The sequence below is a fragment of the Narcine bancroftii genome, chromosome 6 (genome assembly GCF_036971445.1).
Source record: "Narcine bancroftii isolate sNarBan1 chromosome 6, sNarBan1.hap1, whole genome shotgun sequence".
NCBI classification, from domain to species: Eukaryota; Metazoa; Chordata; class Chondrichthyes; order Torpediniformes; family Narcinidae; genus Narcine; species Narcine bancroftii.
The window spans coordinates 18,300,707-18,320,902 of NC_091474.1; the positions used below are offsets into that span (position 1 = coordinate 18,300,707).

The 20,196-nt window shown below is 37.8% G+C and overlaps 1 long non-coding RNA gene across 1 annotated transcript in view; it reads left to right on the plus strand.

The window, feature by feature from the left end:
- Window positions 1-292: 292 nt before the first annotated feature.
- LOC138737441 (uncharacterized) overlaps window positions 293-20,196 on the plus strand; it is a 202,937-nt gene continuing 183,033 nt past the window's right edge. The window contains exons 1-2 of the long non-coding RNA XR_011340921.1: window positions 293-354; window positions 14,392-14,534. This is a non-coding gene — a long non-coding RNA (uncharacterized lncRNA). The remainder of the gene's footprint in view (window positions 355-14,391; window positions 14,535-20,196) is intronic.

Here is a 20,196-nt window from a genome sequence, read left to right on the forward strand (position 1 = left end):
ACAGGATAGTGTCCATGCCTGTGGCAGGAGAAGTGACAAATGAGTCCTGAACTCGCATATGGGATTGACATCAGTTAAAGAAATTTCTAAGTACTTCACTGTCAATCAACAAGACAATAGGAGAGGCATGTTTAGTCCACTCCACCCTCATTAGCATGTGGACACTTTTCATACTCTTCCTGGAAGCAGCCAGAGCATAGATGATGCCCTGTGATGTGTCTTCCGACTGCTCCTTACTGTGCCAGCTTCCATCACAATAGCCATTCTTCATTCTGGATTCCAACAGTTTAGATGATCTGAACATTCCAGATCGTCACAATACGATACGTATGCCTCTCCCTCTGCTAACATGTGGTAAATTATTATTATTAAATCTATTGGCATGGTTTTTGTTCTAAAAGATATATTATTATATTCAAATTCAGATGAAACATCAACTAGTTGGTTTGCTGCACTGACCATATATTTCAATGCCAACGAACAACAGGAACATATTACAGTTGAAGTCCAAAAATCCGGTTGACAGAAATCTGGACCACCTGAGAATCTGGACATTTTGAAAACTGTCAAACTTAAAAAAATTTAGCAGGCTTTTGTGTGTGTGCGTGCATGTGTAAACACCACAGACATTTTAGTTTTTCTTTAAAACTGCTCGGTTGATAAATGAACCCTGCTATATTCAAAATTTACCTGTTCATCTCTTCCTTATTCTTTCTTAAATTTGAATGAAATTGAAGCCTCATAAAAAAAAGTTTTAGGCAAAATTCCAGAAGAAAAAGGAATCAATAAAAACCATTTCAGTAAGAACTCAGAATATCATTAAATCTTTTGAAAAACTCAACTGTATACCCATCAGGTCCTGGAGTTTTACTTGATTGAAGTGAAAATATTGCCTTAAAATCTCTTTATTAATAGGCATCTCTAATAGATTCAAGTCATAATCAGAGGAATTTTCAATGTTTGTAAAAAAAATTAATCATAGATGTAACATTATCAAGAAAGTCAGATTTGTAGAGGTTAGAATAAAAATCAGAAATACTTTGTTAATTTCCTCATAATTCAAAGTTTCTGTACCATCCATTTTATGCATATTCAAGATTTGCTTTCTAACTGTAACTGCTCTAAGTTATCCAGCTAACAATTTAACTGATCTGTCCCCATGAATATAAAACTGACTTTTAGATCGAAGAAGTTGCATCTCAATGGTATAGGTCATAAGCAAATTGTGTTGTGTCTGTAAATCTACCCTTTCTTTATACAGGTCTTCATTGGGTGTAACCAAAAAAGCCTTATCTATTTCTTGAATTCTATTTGTAATTTTAGTAATTTCCATTTTAGTTTTCTTTCTTAATCCTGCAGAATAAGAAATTATTTGACCTCTAATAAAGGATTTCAATGTATCCTATATAATCAAACGACATTTCCTCAGTCATATTTATTTGAAAAAAATATAAAATTTGTTCTTTAATAAAATCTTTAAACGCAGGATCTTGTAATAATGTAAGCATTGAATTATTTTGCATGCTGTCAGGAAGATTCAAAGACATTTTCAAAGGTTCATGGCATGATCTGATATCATAATTGAATCACATTCACAATTTGTAACGAAAGGGCCCAAAAGATTATTAATCAGAAAATAGTCAATTCTCGAGTACTTATGATAAACATTTGAAAAAAAAGAGTAATCCCTATCCTTAGGGTGTATAAATCTCCAAGTGTCAACTGCACCAAACTCTAAGAACTAATTAATACAGGTCACAGCTTTAGTCGGTAACAGAGGGTTAGTTGATGATCTATCAATCGAGGGGTTAAGACAACATTGGCCATAATTAATTTATATTAATTTATATTCATTAAATCTGGCAACAAAGAAAATAGGGTTTAAAAAAAATTCAGGACTATTTATATTCGATGTGCATGTGTATTTTTGGCAGCTTGTAGGTGCTGACCTCAAGGAATAGTCAATATTAGGTGATGTCTCAAATTTACCCTCAATTAAAATGTGCTAATCTCAGCAGTAGAGGTTTTCTGATTTTCACCTACTTTGAACCTACAACCAAAGTACTGAATAGTCTAAAATAACTGAGACAGTCTGAATTCAGAAATGTAAGAACATACGAGCTACTCCAACCCTAAGGCCTGCTCTGCCATTTCATATGATTGTGCCTGATCTGTTCCAGTCTTCACCTCTTCTTCTACACCAGTTCCTTTGTGCCTGCAGTTCCTTGACAGTATAAATATTTATTTTCTTCCTTTTTAAATGCCCTCCCCCCATAATCTGCTCTCCACAAGCTACTAGAGAATTCCAGAGATTCACCATTTTCCATGAGTAGTTCCTACATACCTCAGTTTTAAATGGCCATCCTTTATCCTTTACCCACTCTGTCATTCCCCCCACCTCAGGCTCTTATATACTTCAATGAGAACCCCTCCCCCCCAATTCTTCTAAAATCCAACAACCATCAATCTGAAGTGAAAACTAAGTTGCGGAGTTTGTTGCAGCAGTTTCCCAGGAAAGAGCCAATTGTCAATCAAACAGGAAGAATTTATTTTTAGAACCTAGATATAGAGAATGGTAATAGGCCTTGCTAGCCCACGAGCCTGGGCTGCCCAAATACCTCAATTAACCTACAATCCCCATATATTTGGAAAGGTACTGAAAGGAAAGGAAATGAGAACCAAAGGTCAGATTGAGAGGAAGCCCAATAACTCAGCAAAGTGTGCACTTCAACAGAGATATATATCAAGTAGAACAACAGTTTAACAAGGAGAAAGCAGAATTTCAGTCCATTCTACTGACCATTCCTAATGATGCACTGCTCTCCACACTCAATAAATGTTAAATCAATGAACAGTATGAATGGAAACTAAATTGGCTGAAGGTCCAACAATTTGAGTTACAGAATAGAAACTATACCTCCTTTGCTCTGTCCAGCTGCTGATCAGAAATCTCATGATTGCACACCAACTATTTACAAGTGTTTTCAGATGCAAACTTCATTTTGAGAAGGGCTGGCTTGTTTGGACTTGGTAGTAAAATTACTGGATTTTTGTTCTACTTTGTACCATTGCACAGTACCATTCAGTGATATTTTATCCACCTGAATTTAGCCGTTATTCTCACCAGGGAACTCATTTCAGTTTTTCTTTGCCTTGACTTTATAGAATCATGGGATTTAATTTAGATTAATATAGAGATTCAGTGCTGTTACAGGTCCTTCCAGCCCTTGAGCCCATGCCGCCCAAATTAACCTACCAGCCCCGTATGTCTTTGGAACTTGGGAGGAATTCAGAGCACCTGGAGGAAAACCCATGCGGACACAGGAGAGTATGTACAAACTCTTTACGGACTGTGCCAGATTTGAACCTGGGTCACTGGCACTGCAATAGCGTTACGCTAACCGCTACGCTAACCATTCCACCCAAATGGTAAAGAAAATAGTATTTAGCTGGATTTACAGCCTCCACTCAAAGGAGCAATAAACTAAAAATAAACTGTGAAATCAAAACATTTTAAATCAAGAATACTTTTCTGCAGGAGGGCAACTTAAGAAACTCTAAAGTAATATGCTATTTATTGCAGCAAAGAATCCGTATAAATAGTCATGTGTATATTTAAATTCATTGTTTAATTGGATTGTTATTTGTTGCATAACCAGAAACTAAGACAGATTGATAAATATAAGATGTGATTTCCTTTTTTAAATTAAGAAACAGAGTGACCTACTTACAGCCTGCTGAAGATTTCATATACACCATTTCATGGTGTCAGTGTTCTGCGATGTATGTTGGAGACTTAATGCTAAAGAATAAATCCAAGGGATTATTCTAACAATAGATCCTCTGAGCAAAAGACAGCACATGCTGAGAGAACAAGTTACTCACTCATAGACCATGTTTTTCATTATTCAGTGGGTAGCCAGCAGTAGGTTGTGGTTCCTGATCTACATTTCTCAGGAACACACATTGGTTTTATCATTCCAAGCAGCGTCATTGCTTAACAAAGCTGAACCTATAGAATATATCCTACAGAAATAGGCCAATTGGTCTAACTAAACAACATAGATGTTTATACTTCAGTCTGGAGTCTACTCACTTTCCCTCATTTGAATGTAATACTGTTATCCTCCATTCCCTTCTCCCTCATATGCTTGTCTGCTGCTGTTTGATCCTGACCTGCACTGGGATTGGGTCAGCAGTACTTACAAAGACCATGTTTTTCTCTGTGGTCGCTAGTTGCTCTTTCTCACCACTTCTTGGATAGCGATGATTCTTCTGGATTATCATTTGGTTTTCTTGTTGGACATCTTAAATTGATGGACTCTTTATTATCCCACAAGTAGCGATCATCCTTATCTACAATATCAAAACCTAATACTTTTAAGCCTTGTTTTGTATGATCCTCAGCCATAGTTTAAGGGTGGGACAGTTAGCGTAGAGGACGGCCCAGAGTAGAGGGTGGTATGGTTAGTGTAGCATTTTGATCATAACTCTGTTGGTTTTCGGGTAGTTTTCGGGAAGAGCAAGGAGGGGCCTAAAGTTGAGGTTCTGGATTGGAGAAGAGCAAATTTCGAAGGAATAAGAAGGGATTTGGGGAGTATTGAGTGGGACAGGATATTTTCAGGTAAGGATGTAAATGAAAAATGGAGGATATTCAAAAAAGAAATTTTGCGGGTACAGAGTAGATATGTCCCAGTGAGGATCAAAGGAAAGGCTGGAAGTCATAGGGAGGCTTGGTTTTCGAGGAATATTGGAAATTTGGTTAGGAGAAAAAGGGAGGTGTACAAGAGGTATAAAGAGCAGGGAGCTGCGAGTTTGAAGGAGGACTACAAGGAGTGTAGAAAGAATCTTAAGAAATAAATTAGAAAGGCCAAAAAAAGGCACAAAGAGGCTTTGGCAGACAGAGTAAAAATAAATCCAAAGGGTTTCTATAAGTGCATTAAAAGTAAAAGATTAGTGAGGGATAAAATTGGACCCCTTGTAGATAGCGAAGGTAGGCTGAGTGAGAAGTCAGAGGAAGTGGGGGAAATTTTGAATGATTTATTTGCCTCGGTATTCAGTAGGGAATACCATTTGAGGTAAAGAAAAATAGTGGGGAGGCCATGAAGCATATAAGGATAACCGAGGAGGTAGTAATGGCTGTGTTGAAAAAGATAAAGGTGGATAAATTTCCGGGTCCGGACAAAATATTCCCAAGGACACTCAGGGAGGCTTGTGGACAGTTAGTGGCACATTAACAGAGATATTTAGGATGTCACTGGTCACGGGGGTAGTGCCAAAGGATTGGAGAGTGGTGCATGTGGTTCCGCTGTTTAAGAAAGGGTCCAAATTTAATCCTGGGAATTATAGGCCCATGAGTCTGACGTCTGTGGTGGGAAAGTTGATGGAAAATGTTCTGAGGGATGGTATTTACAAATATTTGGAGGTACAGGGATTGCTAGGGAGTAATCAGCATGGTTTTGTCAGGGGTAGATCATGCTTGACAAACCTGATTGAGTTTTTCGAGGGGGTTACTAAAAAGGTTGATGAAGGGAAAGCTGTGGATGTTGTCTATTTAGACTTTAGTAAAGCTTTTGACAAAATTCCCCACAGGAGGTTAGGAAAAAAGGTGGAGGCATTAGGTATAAATAAGGAGATAGTGAAATGGATTCAGCAGTGGTTGGATGGGAGGTGTCAGAGAGTAGTGGTAGAAAATTGTTTGTCCAATTGGAGGCCGGTGACTAGTGGAGTTCCTCAGGGATCGGTCCTCGGTCCACTATTGTTTGTTATATATATTAACGATCTGGAAGTAGGGGTGGAGAATTGGATAAGCAAATTTGCGGATGATACAAAGATTGGTGGTGTTGTGGACAGTGAGGAAGATTACCGTAAATTAAAAGGTGATTTAGGAAGGGTGGAAGTGTGGGCTGAGAAATGGCTGATGGAATTTAATACAGATAAGTGTGAGATGTTACATTTTGGAAAGGAAAATCTAAATAGGTCATATGCATTAAATGGTAGGCTATTGAGATGTGCAGAGCAACAAAGGGATTTAGGAGTGATGGTAAATAGTACCCTCAAGGCTGATACTCAGGTAGATGGTGTGGTGAAGAAGGCATTTGGAATGTTCATAAATCGGAGTATTGAATTGAAGAGTAGGGAGGTTATGATGAAATTGTACAAGGCATTGGTGAGGCCAAATTTGGAGTACTGTGTACAGTTTTGGTCACCAAATTATAGGAAAGATATAAACAAAATAGAGAGAGTACAAAGAAGGTTCACAAGAATGTTGACAGGATTTCAAGGTTTGAGTTACAGGGAAAGGTTGTGCAGACTAGGGCTTTTTTTTCTCTGGAGCATAGAAGATTGAGGAGGGACTTGATAGAGGTGTTTAAGATTTTAAAAGGGACAGACAGAGTAAATGTGGATAGGCTTTTTCAATTAAGAGTGGGGGAGATTCAAACTAGAGGGCATGGTTTAAGATTGAAGGGTGAAAATTATAAGGGGAACATGAGGGGAAATTTCTTTACGCAGAGGGTGGTAGGAATGTGGAATGAGCTTCCGGCAGACGTGGTCGAGGCGGGATCATTGGTTACATTTAAAGATAGACTGGATCATTACATGGAGAGGAGAGGACTGGAGGGGTATGGACCGGGTGCTGGTCAGTGGGACTAGGAGGGTGGGGATTTGTTACGGCATGGACTAGTAGGGCCGAACTGGCCTGTTCTGTGCTGTGCTGTAAGTGGTTATATGGTAATATATGGTTGTTACAGCGCTAGTGACCAGGATCAGGGTTTGAATCCCGTGTCTCTGTGAGGAGTTTGTACGTTCTTCCTGTGTCTGCATCGATTTCCTCCAGGTGCTCTGGTTTCCTCCCAAAGTTTAAAAACATAAGGGGGAACGTAGGTCAATTGTGTGTAATTGGACAGCATGGGCTTGTGGGCTGAAAGTGCCTGTAACCGTGTTGTATGTCTACATTTAAGTTAATTTAAATTCTTATGAGAAAAGTGAACTTATCTGTTCCTCCTTTACTGAAATGTACTCATTCACATTTCTGATCGCTTCCTTTCAATCCTTCCTGCATCTTCTTCAGAGCCTTTCTATCTTCTTTATCCTAGACGGGTGGTTGTCCATCTTCCTGTCTGATCTCTATATCTCTGATGCTCGTAGTATTGGTTCATTGATCTCAGTTTTGAATATTCACAGTCCCCAGGTGCAGAGTGATTCACAACCCTCCTTCATCTTGAGCAGTTCTAAATGGTTGCCTCTCTTCAGATGAATGTAGACTCCAGATCTAGACTCTCTGGTGTGACGAGGCAGCCTTTCTGAATCTGCAGAGTCAAACCCTTGCAGAATTGAATGTGTTTCATTGAGCTCACTTCTCATTCTTCTAAACTTCTAGGTAAAGCCTGTTAAAGAGGTTCTGATAGTTCAGTGGTTAGATCCCTGGTCTTGTAAACGAGGGGTCGTAAACGAGGGGTCGTAAGTTCATAACTCGCTGGGGCCTCATTTCTGTGAAGGGCACTTGACAAAGTGGCAGCTCTCTGTCTTAGTTAAAGCATTTCACATATGTTAAGTTAAAGCATTTCTAAATTTCTCCATTAGAGCAGGCATTGAGAGGCATAACATTTAAGATGGGCATGCTGGGCCTGGGCCAAAAAGGCCCCATTTCTGTGCTATTTGTCTTTACAATTGACCAAAAATATGCATTTCTCTCAAGGGTTAATATAATCTGAAGAAATGCCACTGCTTATTTTGAATATCTAACCCCTATATGGACTGTAGTCTTTGTTACTTGAGAAACTTAATTTCCAAGTACAGATGTAAACAATCTATTTTTTTGAATTTATCAATTACTCTAAATTTAATTATGCTGTACAACCTAATTGATTTAAATTTTACGACCGCTCTCTCTGAAAGCTCCCGCAGTACTTTAAAATCTTTCTATTGTTTAAACAGACTAATGCCAGAAATGTCTTCAGGTTCCAAGCACACTTTTCTAGAGCAACACACAATCTGCTGGAGGAACAAACGAAATGTCAACATTGCAGGCTGGAACCCTTCATCAGGACTGAGAGTGTGGAGGAGAGCGAGAGAGAGAGAGAGAGAGAGAGAGAGAGAGAGAGAGAGAGAGAGAGAGCTGGTACAATGAGGACAGGGTGGGAGGGGCAGGACCAAGGCCAGTGGGGAATTGGTGAACCACGTAAAAGATAGAGATAGTTGACTGGCAGATGCCCTCCCATCCTTGGAGAGTTCATTGGAATAAGCTTTCAGAGAAAGTGGCAGAAGTGGGTATAATTATAACATTTAAAAGATATTTAGGCAGGTACATGGATAGCAAAGGTTTAGAGCAGTGGTTTTCAAACTGTTTCTCTCCACTCATACACCACCTTAAGTAATCCCTATGCCATCAGTGCTCTGTGATTAGTAAGGGATTACTTAATGTGGTATGTAAGTGGGAAGGGAAGGTTGAGAATCACTGCTCTAGACCCAATATTTTGAGAAACATTGTCTTTGGTCCATTTCCTTTGGAGTTCTGAAACCCTGCACATAACGAGTCAATTAGGTATAATTAAACAGTGGTTTTCAAACTTTTTCTTTCCACCCACATACTACCTTAAGCAATCCCTTACTAATTACAGAGCACCTATGGCAAAGGAAATACTTAAAGTGGTATATGAGTGGAAAGAAAAGATTGAGAACCACTGGTTTAGAGGGATATGGCCCAAATTGGACTCTCAAGTGGGAAATGTGGTCAGCATGGATGAATTGGGCCAAAGGGCCTGTTTCTATGCCATAAGGCCATAAGACATAGGAGCAGAAATAGGCATTCAGCCCATCAAGGATGCCCCACCATTTAATCATGACCTGAATCATTTTCCCACTCAGCCCCACTCCCCAGTCTTCTCCCCATAACCTTTGATGCCCCGGCTAATCAAGAACTCATCAATCTCTGTCTTAAATACATCCAATGACCTGGCCTCCACAACCACCTGTTGCAACAAATTCCACAGATTTACCACCCTCTGGCTGAAGAAATTCCTATGTTTTTCTGTTCTAAGTAAATGCTGTTCAATCTCCCACCATGGGAAACAACCTTTCTATATCTACTAATTTGAAATGTTTCAATGAGATGGCCCTCAATCTCCTAAATTCCAATGAATACAGGCTAAGATCTGTCAAATGCTGGAGAAACTCAGCCAGTCTCGTAGCATCCATAGAAGGTACAGATATATAACCAACGTTTGGGAGATCACTAGATCTACATCAGAGAAACTGGATGCAGTCTGGAGATCGCATCGTTCAGCACCTTCACTCTGTCTGCTGCGATTGCCCTGTGGCAACACATTTCAGTTCACCGCCCTTTTCCCATGCTGACATGTCTGTCCATGGTGTCATGTTCTGTCAGACTATAACCACTCTGTGATATCAAGGAAAAGCTGAGAATATTTGATACAACCAAGTCCATGAGAAGGAAAAAGCAAAAACAACGGGGAAAAAAAGAAGGAAAGACGCCGGAAGAGAAAGCAGAAGGCCTTACCTGCATGAAGAGGCAGGGAGCCACCATGGATAGAGGAGCCCGCTCCCCAAGGTTATTGGCGAGCCCGCAGAATCGTGACCTCCCGACTCCAGGACTGCAAAAATGTCTCTCTGAGCCAAACAGAAGTGTGCAACTGCGCATACCAAGGAAAAGGAAAACATGACGGTGGGGGGGGGGCCCAGCTGTGGAGTGAACTTACACAGCGTGACCAGCTGAGAGATGCCCGACAGCAGGGCTCTCAGCTGGAAGAAGAGGAAAGCAACAGGAAAGGAGTGATAAGAAAGAAAAACAGTAACAGGAAGCCCAACATATAATTAGCTCAGAGAAGAGGACCAACACCCAACAAACTGAGGCAAGCAGCTCAACAAGATAGTCAGAAGAGACACGGATACAAGGAAGAGAAGTAGAAGACACAAACACAGGTGCAGACACAGAAGAAGAAGAAGAAGAAGAAGACCAAGCTCTGCACAGAGGAATATAAGGTAAAATAGATGGACAGTATATAGATTAAAAAAATTTTCAAGAACAAACGAAAGCATTAAAAGATTGGTTGGCATTAGAATTTAGTGAATGAAAAGAAAAATGAAAAGTACAGAAGAAAAAATGAATAGAATAGAGCTGGTCAAGATAGAAATGGGGAAAAGATTAGAAAATGTGGAAGAATGAGAAATGGCTGTAGAAATGGAAGTGAATGACCTAAGAAGAAAATTGGAAGAAAGTGACAAAAAAGTTAAAGTGTCACAAGAGTTGTTCACTCAGAAGATGGATATAATGGAAAACTATAGTCGGCGCAACAACATAAAGATAGTGGGCCTAAAGGAAGATGAAGAAGGCAAAAATATGAAAGAATTTATAAAAGAATGGATCCCAAAGGTCCTGGGAATGCCAGAAATACAGGAAGGAATGGAAATAGAAAGGGCACACAGAATACTAGACCCGAAACCACAGTCACAACAAAAACCAAGATCCGTTTTAGTAGAATTTATGAGATACATGACAAGAGAAAATATATTGGAGAGGGCAAAGAATAAAATTAGAGAAGACAAAAAAAACCATTGGAATACAAGGGTCAAAAAATATTTTTTTACCCAGGCATAAGTTTTGAACTCCTAAAGAAGAGGAAGGAGTTTAACACAGCAAAATCGATCCTATGGAAAAAAGGCTATAAATTTATGTTAAGATATCCAGTTGTGCTTAAAATAGTTATCCCGGGGGAGCAAAACAGACTGTTCTCAGGTCCGGAGAAAGCACGAGAATTTGCAGAACGCCTGCAGGACAGAAGGAGAGATGAAGAGATGTAACAAGAATGAAGAACGACGACAAACTACATATAAAGATGTAAAAATAATGTATAATTAAGAACTAAAGAAGGGAAAGAAAAGGGAAGTAAGGGAGGGGGTAAAAAAGAAAGGGGAAAAGAAAGAAAAGAGGGTGAGCTTTGTTAAATGTGAAGATAAAGGTCTTTTCTGGAGGGGGTTGGGTGGGAGAGAATAACAGTCACTTCGAAATCAGTTGACATTTGCGAGCGGGTTCGCAATCCGAATGGAGAGGGGAGTTGTGGTTGCCCGGCAAGGGACAAGGGGCAACTCAGAGAGGTGGGGGGGACACTTGGGGTTAAGGGAATTTTAGACGTGGGAGTTGTTGAAGTATTTTATGTTTTAGAAGTGTTGTCATACATGAGTTCAAAAAGGGAAAACTGAGAGATGAAAATGGGGAAAAGGGGAAAGGTGGTGGTGAGGAAGCGGAAATGAGGTGTAAACAGAGTATGAGATGGCCATGTTGAACTATATGACTATAAACATTAATGGAATACATAACCAAATTAAAAGAAAGAGGCTATTAAATTCACTGAAAAAAGAAAAAATAGATATAGCATTCGTGCAGGAAACACATCTAACTGAAGTGGAACATAATAAATTAAGGAGAAACTGGATAGGGCACGTAATGGCAGCATCATATAATTCAAAAGCCAGAGGAGTAGCTATATTAATCAATAAAAATGTACTAATCAAAATAGAGGAGGAAATAATAGATCCAGCAGGGAGGTATGTAATGATCAAGGGTCAGATATATTCAGAATTCTGGAATTTGGTTAATATATATGCACCTAATGAAGAGGATCAAAAGTTTATGCAAGATATTGTTTTGAAGATACGCAGGGGAATATATTGATAGGAGGGGATTTTAACCTTAATTTGGACCCGAAGGTGGATAAAACTGGACAAAAGACTAGCAAAAAGAATAAAGTGGTCAAATTTATGGTTAAATCAATGCTGGAAATGCAACTTTTGAATATATGGAGGAGACAACACCCAAAGGAGAAGGAATACTCATATTTTTCGAGTAGACATAAAACATACTCATGGATTGACATGTTCCTGTTGTCAGCCCATATCCAAGGGAGAGTTAGGAAAACGCAATATAAAGCTAAATTGCTATCTGATCATTCACCCATGTTATTAGCAATAGAACTGGAGGACATCCCACCAAGAACATATAGATGGAGATTAAACTCCTCGCTACTTAAAAGACAGGAATTTAGATAATTTATTGAATGCCAAATTAAAATGTACTTTGAAATAAATATGGAATCAGTGAAAGACAAATTTATATTATGGGATGCAATGAAAGCCTTCATTAGAGGGCAGATAATAAGTTACGTAACTCAGATGAAAAAGGACTACAATCGGGAAATAGAACAGTTGGAAAGGGAAATAATATGTACAGAAAAAGAACTAGCAACAAGGGAAGATATAACAAAAAGAAGAGAATTGGCGGACAAAAAAATAAAGTATGAAACATTACAAATGTAGAAGGTGGAGAAGAACATAATGAAAATAAAGCAGAAGTATTATGAGCTAGGAGAAAAAACGCACAAAATATTAGCCTGGCAACTTAAAACAGAACAAGCTAAAAGAACTGTATTGGCATCAAGGAAAAAGGACAAACAAATTACATATAACCCAACAGAGATCAATGAAAACTTTAAGGAATTCTATGAACAATTATACCGAACTGAGAACGAAGGGAAAGAAGACAAAATAGATGAGTTTTTAGCTAAAATTGAACTACCGAAATTGCAAGAAGAGGAGCAAAACAAATTGATAAAACTATATGAAATAGAGGAAATACAGGATATATTAAAAAAGCTGCCAAACAATAAAACACCTGGAGAGGATGAACTCCCAATAGAATTCTATAAAACATTTAAAGAGTTATTCATTCCTCCTCTCCTGGAAGTAATGAATCAGATAGGAGAAACACAAAACTTGCCAGATTCATGTAAAACAGCAATAATTACAGTAATACCAAAGACGTGGAAAGATCCACTAACACCAGCATCATATAGACCAATATCTCTACTTAATTCAGATTATAAGATAATAGCAAAACTATTAGCAAACAGATTTGCAAACTGTGTATCCAAAATAGTAAAAACAATCAAACTTGATTTATTAAGAAAAGACGAACAATGGACAATGTCTGTAAGTTGATTAATTTAGTCTATGCAGTACAAGGAAATAAGATACCAACAGTGGCTGTTGCTTTAGATGCAGAAAAAGCCTTTGACAGGGTAGAATGGAATTATTTATTCAAAGTTCTTGCAACAAGACACAAATTCTTACAGCTATAAAGAATTTTTTGCCAAACTTGCAAAGGATATATGTATTATTCCTGACTTGAGGCATATAATTGTTCCCTTGATAGATGACAGTGGAGTGCATAATGTGGGCTGCTGTTCCTCAGCTTGGGACTGGTCCTGTTAGGAGGATGGAGTATTTTATTTTCTGCCTTCAGTAGGCTCACTCTATTCAAGGTCTGCTTCAATATACTGCACCAGTGAGCCATTCTGATTTTTAAAAAATTGTTAGAATATAAATAACTGCTCATTATTTACTAAATGTGCGATGAAATTGAAACTTTAATATGGTACTAATTACTGAAACTGGCAGATAAACAGAGAAATTACACGTGAGAGCAAAATTGGGAATAATATTTTTTGCAATCAGGTAGAAATGAATGAACGCAGTCACGTGAGGAATTACTATTGTTTTGTTGTTATCTATTTATAGGTTTCAAATGTAGTGTTGTAATAATTGTGCAATACAACTGCAGCCAATTTCAAGTTTAGAGTCTTTGCATCAGAATTCAATTCAATATTCACAGTTAATTTTTGATTCCACATCAAACTAATTCTCACTCTAAAACTGTTAGGTTCTAATAACGTTAGTTCCCTTTTCAGCATTGATAGAGTATATCTCACTGACTTGTGACACTGTACTGGATTTAAAGTAATTTGTTCTGACTCTGTGCTTATTATCTAAAACATGGACTGGCATTGAAGATGGAGGGGGTCACATGCATAGTGCAGGCTAACCTCACAGATTTGGCCAGACTCACTTTGAGCATCCATATTTGTTAACTTTGGCTAGCACTTTTCCTCGTCTGTATAAATTTTTGCCTCAGGCAGTGTTTTGAAACAAGATTTTGATTTTTTTTTTGCCCTGCTAATCTTTCTGCTGCCTCAGCAGTCAGATAAAATAAAGCTGACCAATGTCTTGGCTGAAGTTACTGCCTCTCTACAATGAATGGGGGAGAAAAAAACTTAAAAATTGTGGAGTGAAAGCCATGCCGTGGCTCACATCTGCTTTATATGAAGTCTTTATTTACACCAGTCTTTTATTTCTTCCTCAGAACAAGCAGAGATGTTTTAGATTATCTGAAGCTCAATCTGTTGGCTTGTGATTCTGTTCCAAGAATATGACAGCATTGCTGGATTTGGTGTCATTTTTCTTGTTTAAGTTAACTGATCAATGAATATTATAAATTCATGAGTAATATAGAATTTTCCTTGTATTTCTACCATGCAGAACTCACATTGGTACATAGTGTTTCTTAATGCAACTTCCAAAACAAACTCAGTGGCAATTGTACAATCACAGCAATGAAAAAGAACGTAAACACACACAGAAATGCTGGAGGAACTCAGCCGGTCTTGTAGCGTCCATAGCAGGTAAAGATATATTACCGACATTTTGGGCCTGAGCCCAAGGAATAAGCAAAGAACAGGAAGGCGTCAGAATAAAGACAAGGCTGGCTGGGGGAGGAGACCAGACCAACAGTCAAAAGGTGTTAACTGGATATAATAAGAGGAGAGGTGAGAATTGATTTTAGCTCTGTGAAAGGAGACAGAGGGAAAAGGGAAAAGAGAGAGAGAGAGAGAGAGAGAGAGAGCAGAGTTTGGGGAAAAGCGACAGGGGAAGAAGTGGGAGGGGGTTAATGGAATTTGGGGAAGTCTATGTTAATGCCATTTGGTTGAAAGGTGTCCAGAGAGAAGATGAGTTCCTCCAATTTATGGGTGGTCTCATGAGACCAAGGATGGACATGTCAGCAAGGGATGGGATGGGGAATTGAATGGGAGAAGTGAATGCATCGCAGATATTTTGGTTCATGATTTCATAAATCTATTAATTTAGATTACTTTTTTCCTTACTTTTCACTTGTTCTGCCAAGGAGTAACTGTTCTCAATAATCAAATGCTCAAACAATTTCTTTAAATTCTTTTTTTTTAATACTTTATTTATTGAAATCATGATATATATTGAAACATACAATTAATGAAACTTAAAACTTAAAAAAAAACATATATGATATTTTAATCTATCCCAAAGACAGAAAAAAGAAAGAAGAAGAGGAGATTAACCATTACAACAAAATTCATCAACTAATTCCCATGGATTGGAGTAACACCAATTCTGTGCGGGCAGGAGGTTCTAAAATTCAAACCCATATAATCCAAGTAAGGGCTCCAAATTTTACAATTAAAAAAATTATCACGCAACTTATATGTTATTTTCTCCAACGGAATACAAGACCTCAATTCCGTATGCCATCTCTGAATACTCAAATCAGTCTCATTTTTCCAAGTAATTGCTAAACATTTTCTAGTCACAGCTAATGCCAATCTCAAAAATGCAATTTGAAATCTATTTAATTTTAATTCTAAACTCAACCTTTTAATGGTACCCAACAAAAGTACTAAAGGATTTAGTGAAAATTTCACTTTCAAAATAGCTTCTAAAAGTTCCTTGTCTATTCCAAAAAAGGTTTTACTGTTTCACATAGCTAAACAGAATGTAAAAAAGAACCTACTTCCTTGTGACATCAAAAACATAAGTCTGAAGAAATTAAATTGTATCTCCTTAATTTTTATGGAGTTAAATATAATTGATGAATAAAATTATAATGAACTAATCGATACCTTAGATTTATTATTTTATCATACTATACCTTACATAAACTCATCCAATCATCCTGAGAAATAAATATTCCTAAATCTTTCTCCCATTTCAATCTAGATTTATATTTTCTTTAAATTCTTCTTGGATTGTCCCCTTGTCTTGCTCATTAACTACATTGTAGGGAATAATCTGGGCCTCAGAGAACTGTTTGCATTGAGTTAGGGGATTTTTCTTGGGTAGTGATGTAATTAATTCCAATTTGTTAGGAGGTGGTCTGGGAACAAAGTAGAAAATGTTCCCAGTCTCATTTCTATGAACTAATTCTCTGATGTAAGCACAACCTTTCTGTCAGGGTGAAAAATAGAAATGGGTTGAGAATAAAATGAACATAAGCTTTATGATGAGTGATCAGGAGATAAGAAAGCAATGTTGGGGATTTAGATTGCTATTTACAAAAATTGTTACTCTATTCTCAATAAAAGTAATCCAGGAAGGCTAACTGGTTTTGAGTACAAAAATAAGGATGTGTTGCTTTAATTGTACAGAACTGCAAGGCTCAATATTGTTTGTGATATATACCAATGATGGAGGTAAAAGTAGATGGATTTGTTTGTATGTTTCCAGATGATACTAAGATTGGTAGAACTGTGGACAGTGTAGAAGGCTATCAAAGAGTACAATAGGATATAGATTATTTACAAGATAAGGGCAGATGGAGTTTAATTCAGTTAATTATAATGTAGAGTTAATGCAGGGGGATGTGGGGGTTCCTGTCCATAGATCCTTGAAAACGACCATGCAAGTAGATAGGGTGATAAAGAAGTTGTGTTGTATGTTTGGCTTCATTGCCTGGGGGCATTGATTATAAAATTAAGCAAGTCATGCTGCTGTATAAAACTTCAGTGGGGCTTCACTTGACGTGTTTTGACCAGTTACGGTTGCCCCATTACAGGAAGGATGTGGAAGCTTTGGAAAGGGTACAGAAGAGAATGACCAGGTTCAGCCTGAATTAGAAGTTGTGAGCAACAAGGAAGAATTGCACAAACTTGGGTTGTTTTCACCAGAGCGTCAGAGGCTGAGGGTAACCTGAAAGAAATTTATAAAATAATGAGAGACATTAACAGAGTAGACAGTCAGAATCTTTATCCCAAGGTAAGGATAGGTAAGGATATACATTGAAAGTGAGATGGGGGGTAGAAATTTAAACAAATGTGTAGGGTAAGTTTTTTACACAAGGAGTGGTAGGTGCCTAGGAATGGGCTGCTAGGAATAATGGTAGAAGCAGATATAATTAGCTTTTAAAATTGAAGTAAAAGCACAATGCTGGAGAAACTCAGCAGGTCAATCATTGTACATGATGTAGCAAAGATAAAGATACCTTAATAAAGGGGTGGCATAGTTGATGTAGCAAGGGGCAGCACGGTTGGTGCAGCGGTTAGTGCGCCACCTTTACCTTTACAGCACCAGTAATCGTGCTGTCTGTAAGGAGTTTGTACCTTCTCCCCGTGTCTGTGTGGGTTTTTTCCGGGTGTTCTGGTTTCCTCCTACCATTCAAAACATGCCAGGGGTGTAGGTTAATTGGGCGGCATGGACTTGTGGGCCGAAATGGCCTGTTACCGTGCTGTATGCCTAAGAAAAAAAGAGCTCAGGTCTGAAATGTTATGAATCTTTATCTTTGCTACATAAAGTACACTGTTTGACCTAGTGAGTTTCTCCAGCATTGTGTTTTTTTACAATTTTTTCAGCTATTGGAACTGTACCTTTCTGCATATTAGAATTCCCTTCTATAAAATTGTCATGCCACTGTGAAACTTGATTATACTTTTGATGCAAAGTGCGGTTGCGTAATATTATAGGGAGGAACTATAATGTGTGGTGACATTCAGTCAGTGATATTGATCACAGTTTTGTGTTCATGAAGTCATGAAATATCAAAGTTATGTCTAGCAGGAGTTACTGTGGTTACCAAGATCTATTATATCATGTCCAATTATAATAATAAATGGCATTAGTCATAATAGTTGTGTTCTCTTCTCTGTTAAACATATCAAAACTATAAACATCATTAACAATAATCACGTGTTCATTAGAGTGAGGTGGTTGATTTGATTTTGAACATCAGTAAACAGATGAGCTGTGTAATGCATGATAACAAAGACAGTGGCATGTGTGTGAAGGAATAACAGAATTCCGCCCTCTCATCCAACGTAAAGCATTTTCCTCAAACATGATGTACACGTCGTTGCTTATCTTCTTACAAAGTCCCATGATCTGTAAAGGCCAGTGTTTAACTTTGATTTGTCCTGGTATCAGCATGCATCTTAATCTTTGCCACTCGCTGAATACTTATACAGTTAAACCCTGCTCTTATGATGATTGGTAGATGCCGAATAAGTAAATTTTATGATTGCTTGAGGTTGGGCGTTGCATGACTGTTGAACTAACCACTGAGGGTGGCAACTTTAAACTTCTGTATTTTTCCGAGATTTTTTTTGCCGGTTGCTTGAATTATGGATAACTGTAATTGTTTTCTGCTCTGAAGTAAAATATGGGAGATTTTTATAGTAAAAACACAGAGATTAAAGTGGACCCCATTTATTGATTATATACAATTTAAATAAGTTTGAATTAATCATTTTTTTATTATATATTTTTTCTATATATATGTTTTCTTTTTTTTCTTTTTTTTAGTTTTTGTTTATTATTAGTTAGTTTTTTTTTCATTTAAGTTCTTTTTGTTTTTGTTTTTTTCATATATATTCTTATATAATAAATTTTTTTTGGATTAATAATTAATACTTAATTAATAATTTTTTTGGTTTTTTATATATATCGATCTTTTTTTAAGATATATATTTTTTATTTTTTTTATTATTATACTAATAGTATTAATTCTTCACTCTTTATCGTGGGGGTGGGGATGGGGGGTTTAGGGGTTAAAAATAGTTTTTTTTTAGTCTTAGTTTTTAGTTGTTAGGGGGAGATGCCGAGATTGGTATTGTATTAACTATGTTACTTTATACTTGTATTACTTTATTTTGTATTTTTTCTGTACGTGAATTACTTACTTTCTTCATATGTTAAAATTAATAAATAAAGTTTCGAGAAAAAAAACAGAGATGCTAGAGGAACACAGCTGGTCTCTGATGGGTGCTGCAAGACAGGCTGAGTCCCTTCAGCATCTCTATAGTTTTACTAGCATCTGCAGACTTGCACTCCATGGAAGATTTTTTTTTAGCCTGCCACAAAGAGTTTGCAAGGTTTCAGGTTTTAAAATAAATTAACAATGGACAAATTTGACTATCTTCCAGTGATATTTTCATCTCTCCTTTTAAGTGGTCAGCCAGAGGCGATGAATATTTGGATGTTAAGGGGTATACAGTCACAAGACTGAGTAGCAAGTGATAACATCTCTCCAGCAGCAGGATTTCTTGTTTCCAATTTTTCTCTCCTGAAGGCTTTGCCTCTTGCTGCTGAGGAACAGTTCAATGGATGTGCTTCCCTTTGGTACATTGGCCCAATGACCTTTCTTTATTTGTGAGCCTAAGTTGAGTTGACAGTATATTTACGTATGAGTCCATCATAGATAAACTCAGATACCTAATTCCACATATATGTTATATTTGAGGAAATTTTGCTGCGCAGAGGAAAACACAGGCTTTTCCTTATGTTCAGAAAAAAAAGGCATTAAAACCAGATTATAACTAGCTCAGCACGGATTGGAAAATGAACTTTGCATGTCTGGGTCTCAATGATTCTGTCATACACTCCCCTTGCCAGTGTATCCATCAGAGTAAAATTCCCTGGGATGGTAGAAAACCTGTTTGGTGCTATGGAGTAGGGCAATGTTAGCAGCAGTTCAGGTCTCCAAGATCAGCTCACACAATGCGAATGATCAGCCTTGTGGGCAGAATAAGGAACTGAAAGTGGCATTTCCTAGACCTTATTAAAGGAATATACGGAGATGGACTGCCGGCACCCAGGGTAGTAATAGCAAACACCAGAGGGCATATGTACAAAGTGAAGGGAGGGAGCTTAGGGGAGATATCAGGGGTAAGTTTCTAGGCAGAAAGTTATGGGTGCCTGGAATGCCTTGCGGGGGGATGATGGTGGATGTGGAGGCTGAAGCATTATGGCCATTTAAGAAACTCTTGGACAGACACATGGATGGAAGAAAAATAGAGGGTTATAAGGGTAGTTTTTTTGGTAGGAATATTTAGGTTGGCACAACATCAATGGCCAAAGGGTTCTACCTAATGTGGAGGTCTCAGAATAAATTTAAATATTATACATTTGGAGGCATAAACAGAGATTGAGTGTTCTTTATCACCTTAGTAATCCACGCTGCTGAAGATCAAACTGCGCTGGGTAGGTCACGTCTCCAGAATGGAGGACCATCGCCTTCCCAAGATCGTGTTCTATGGCGAGCTCTCC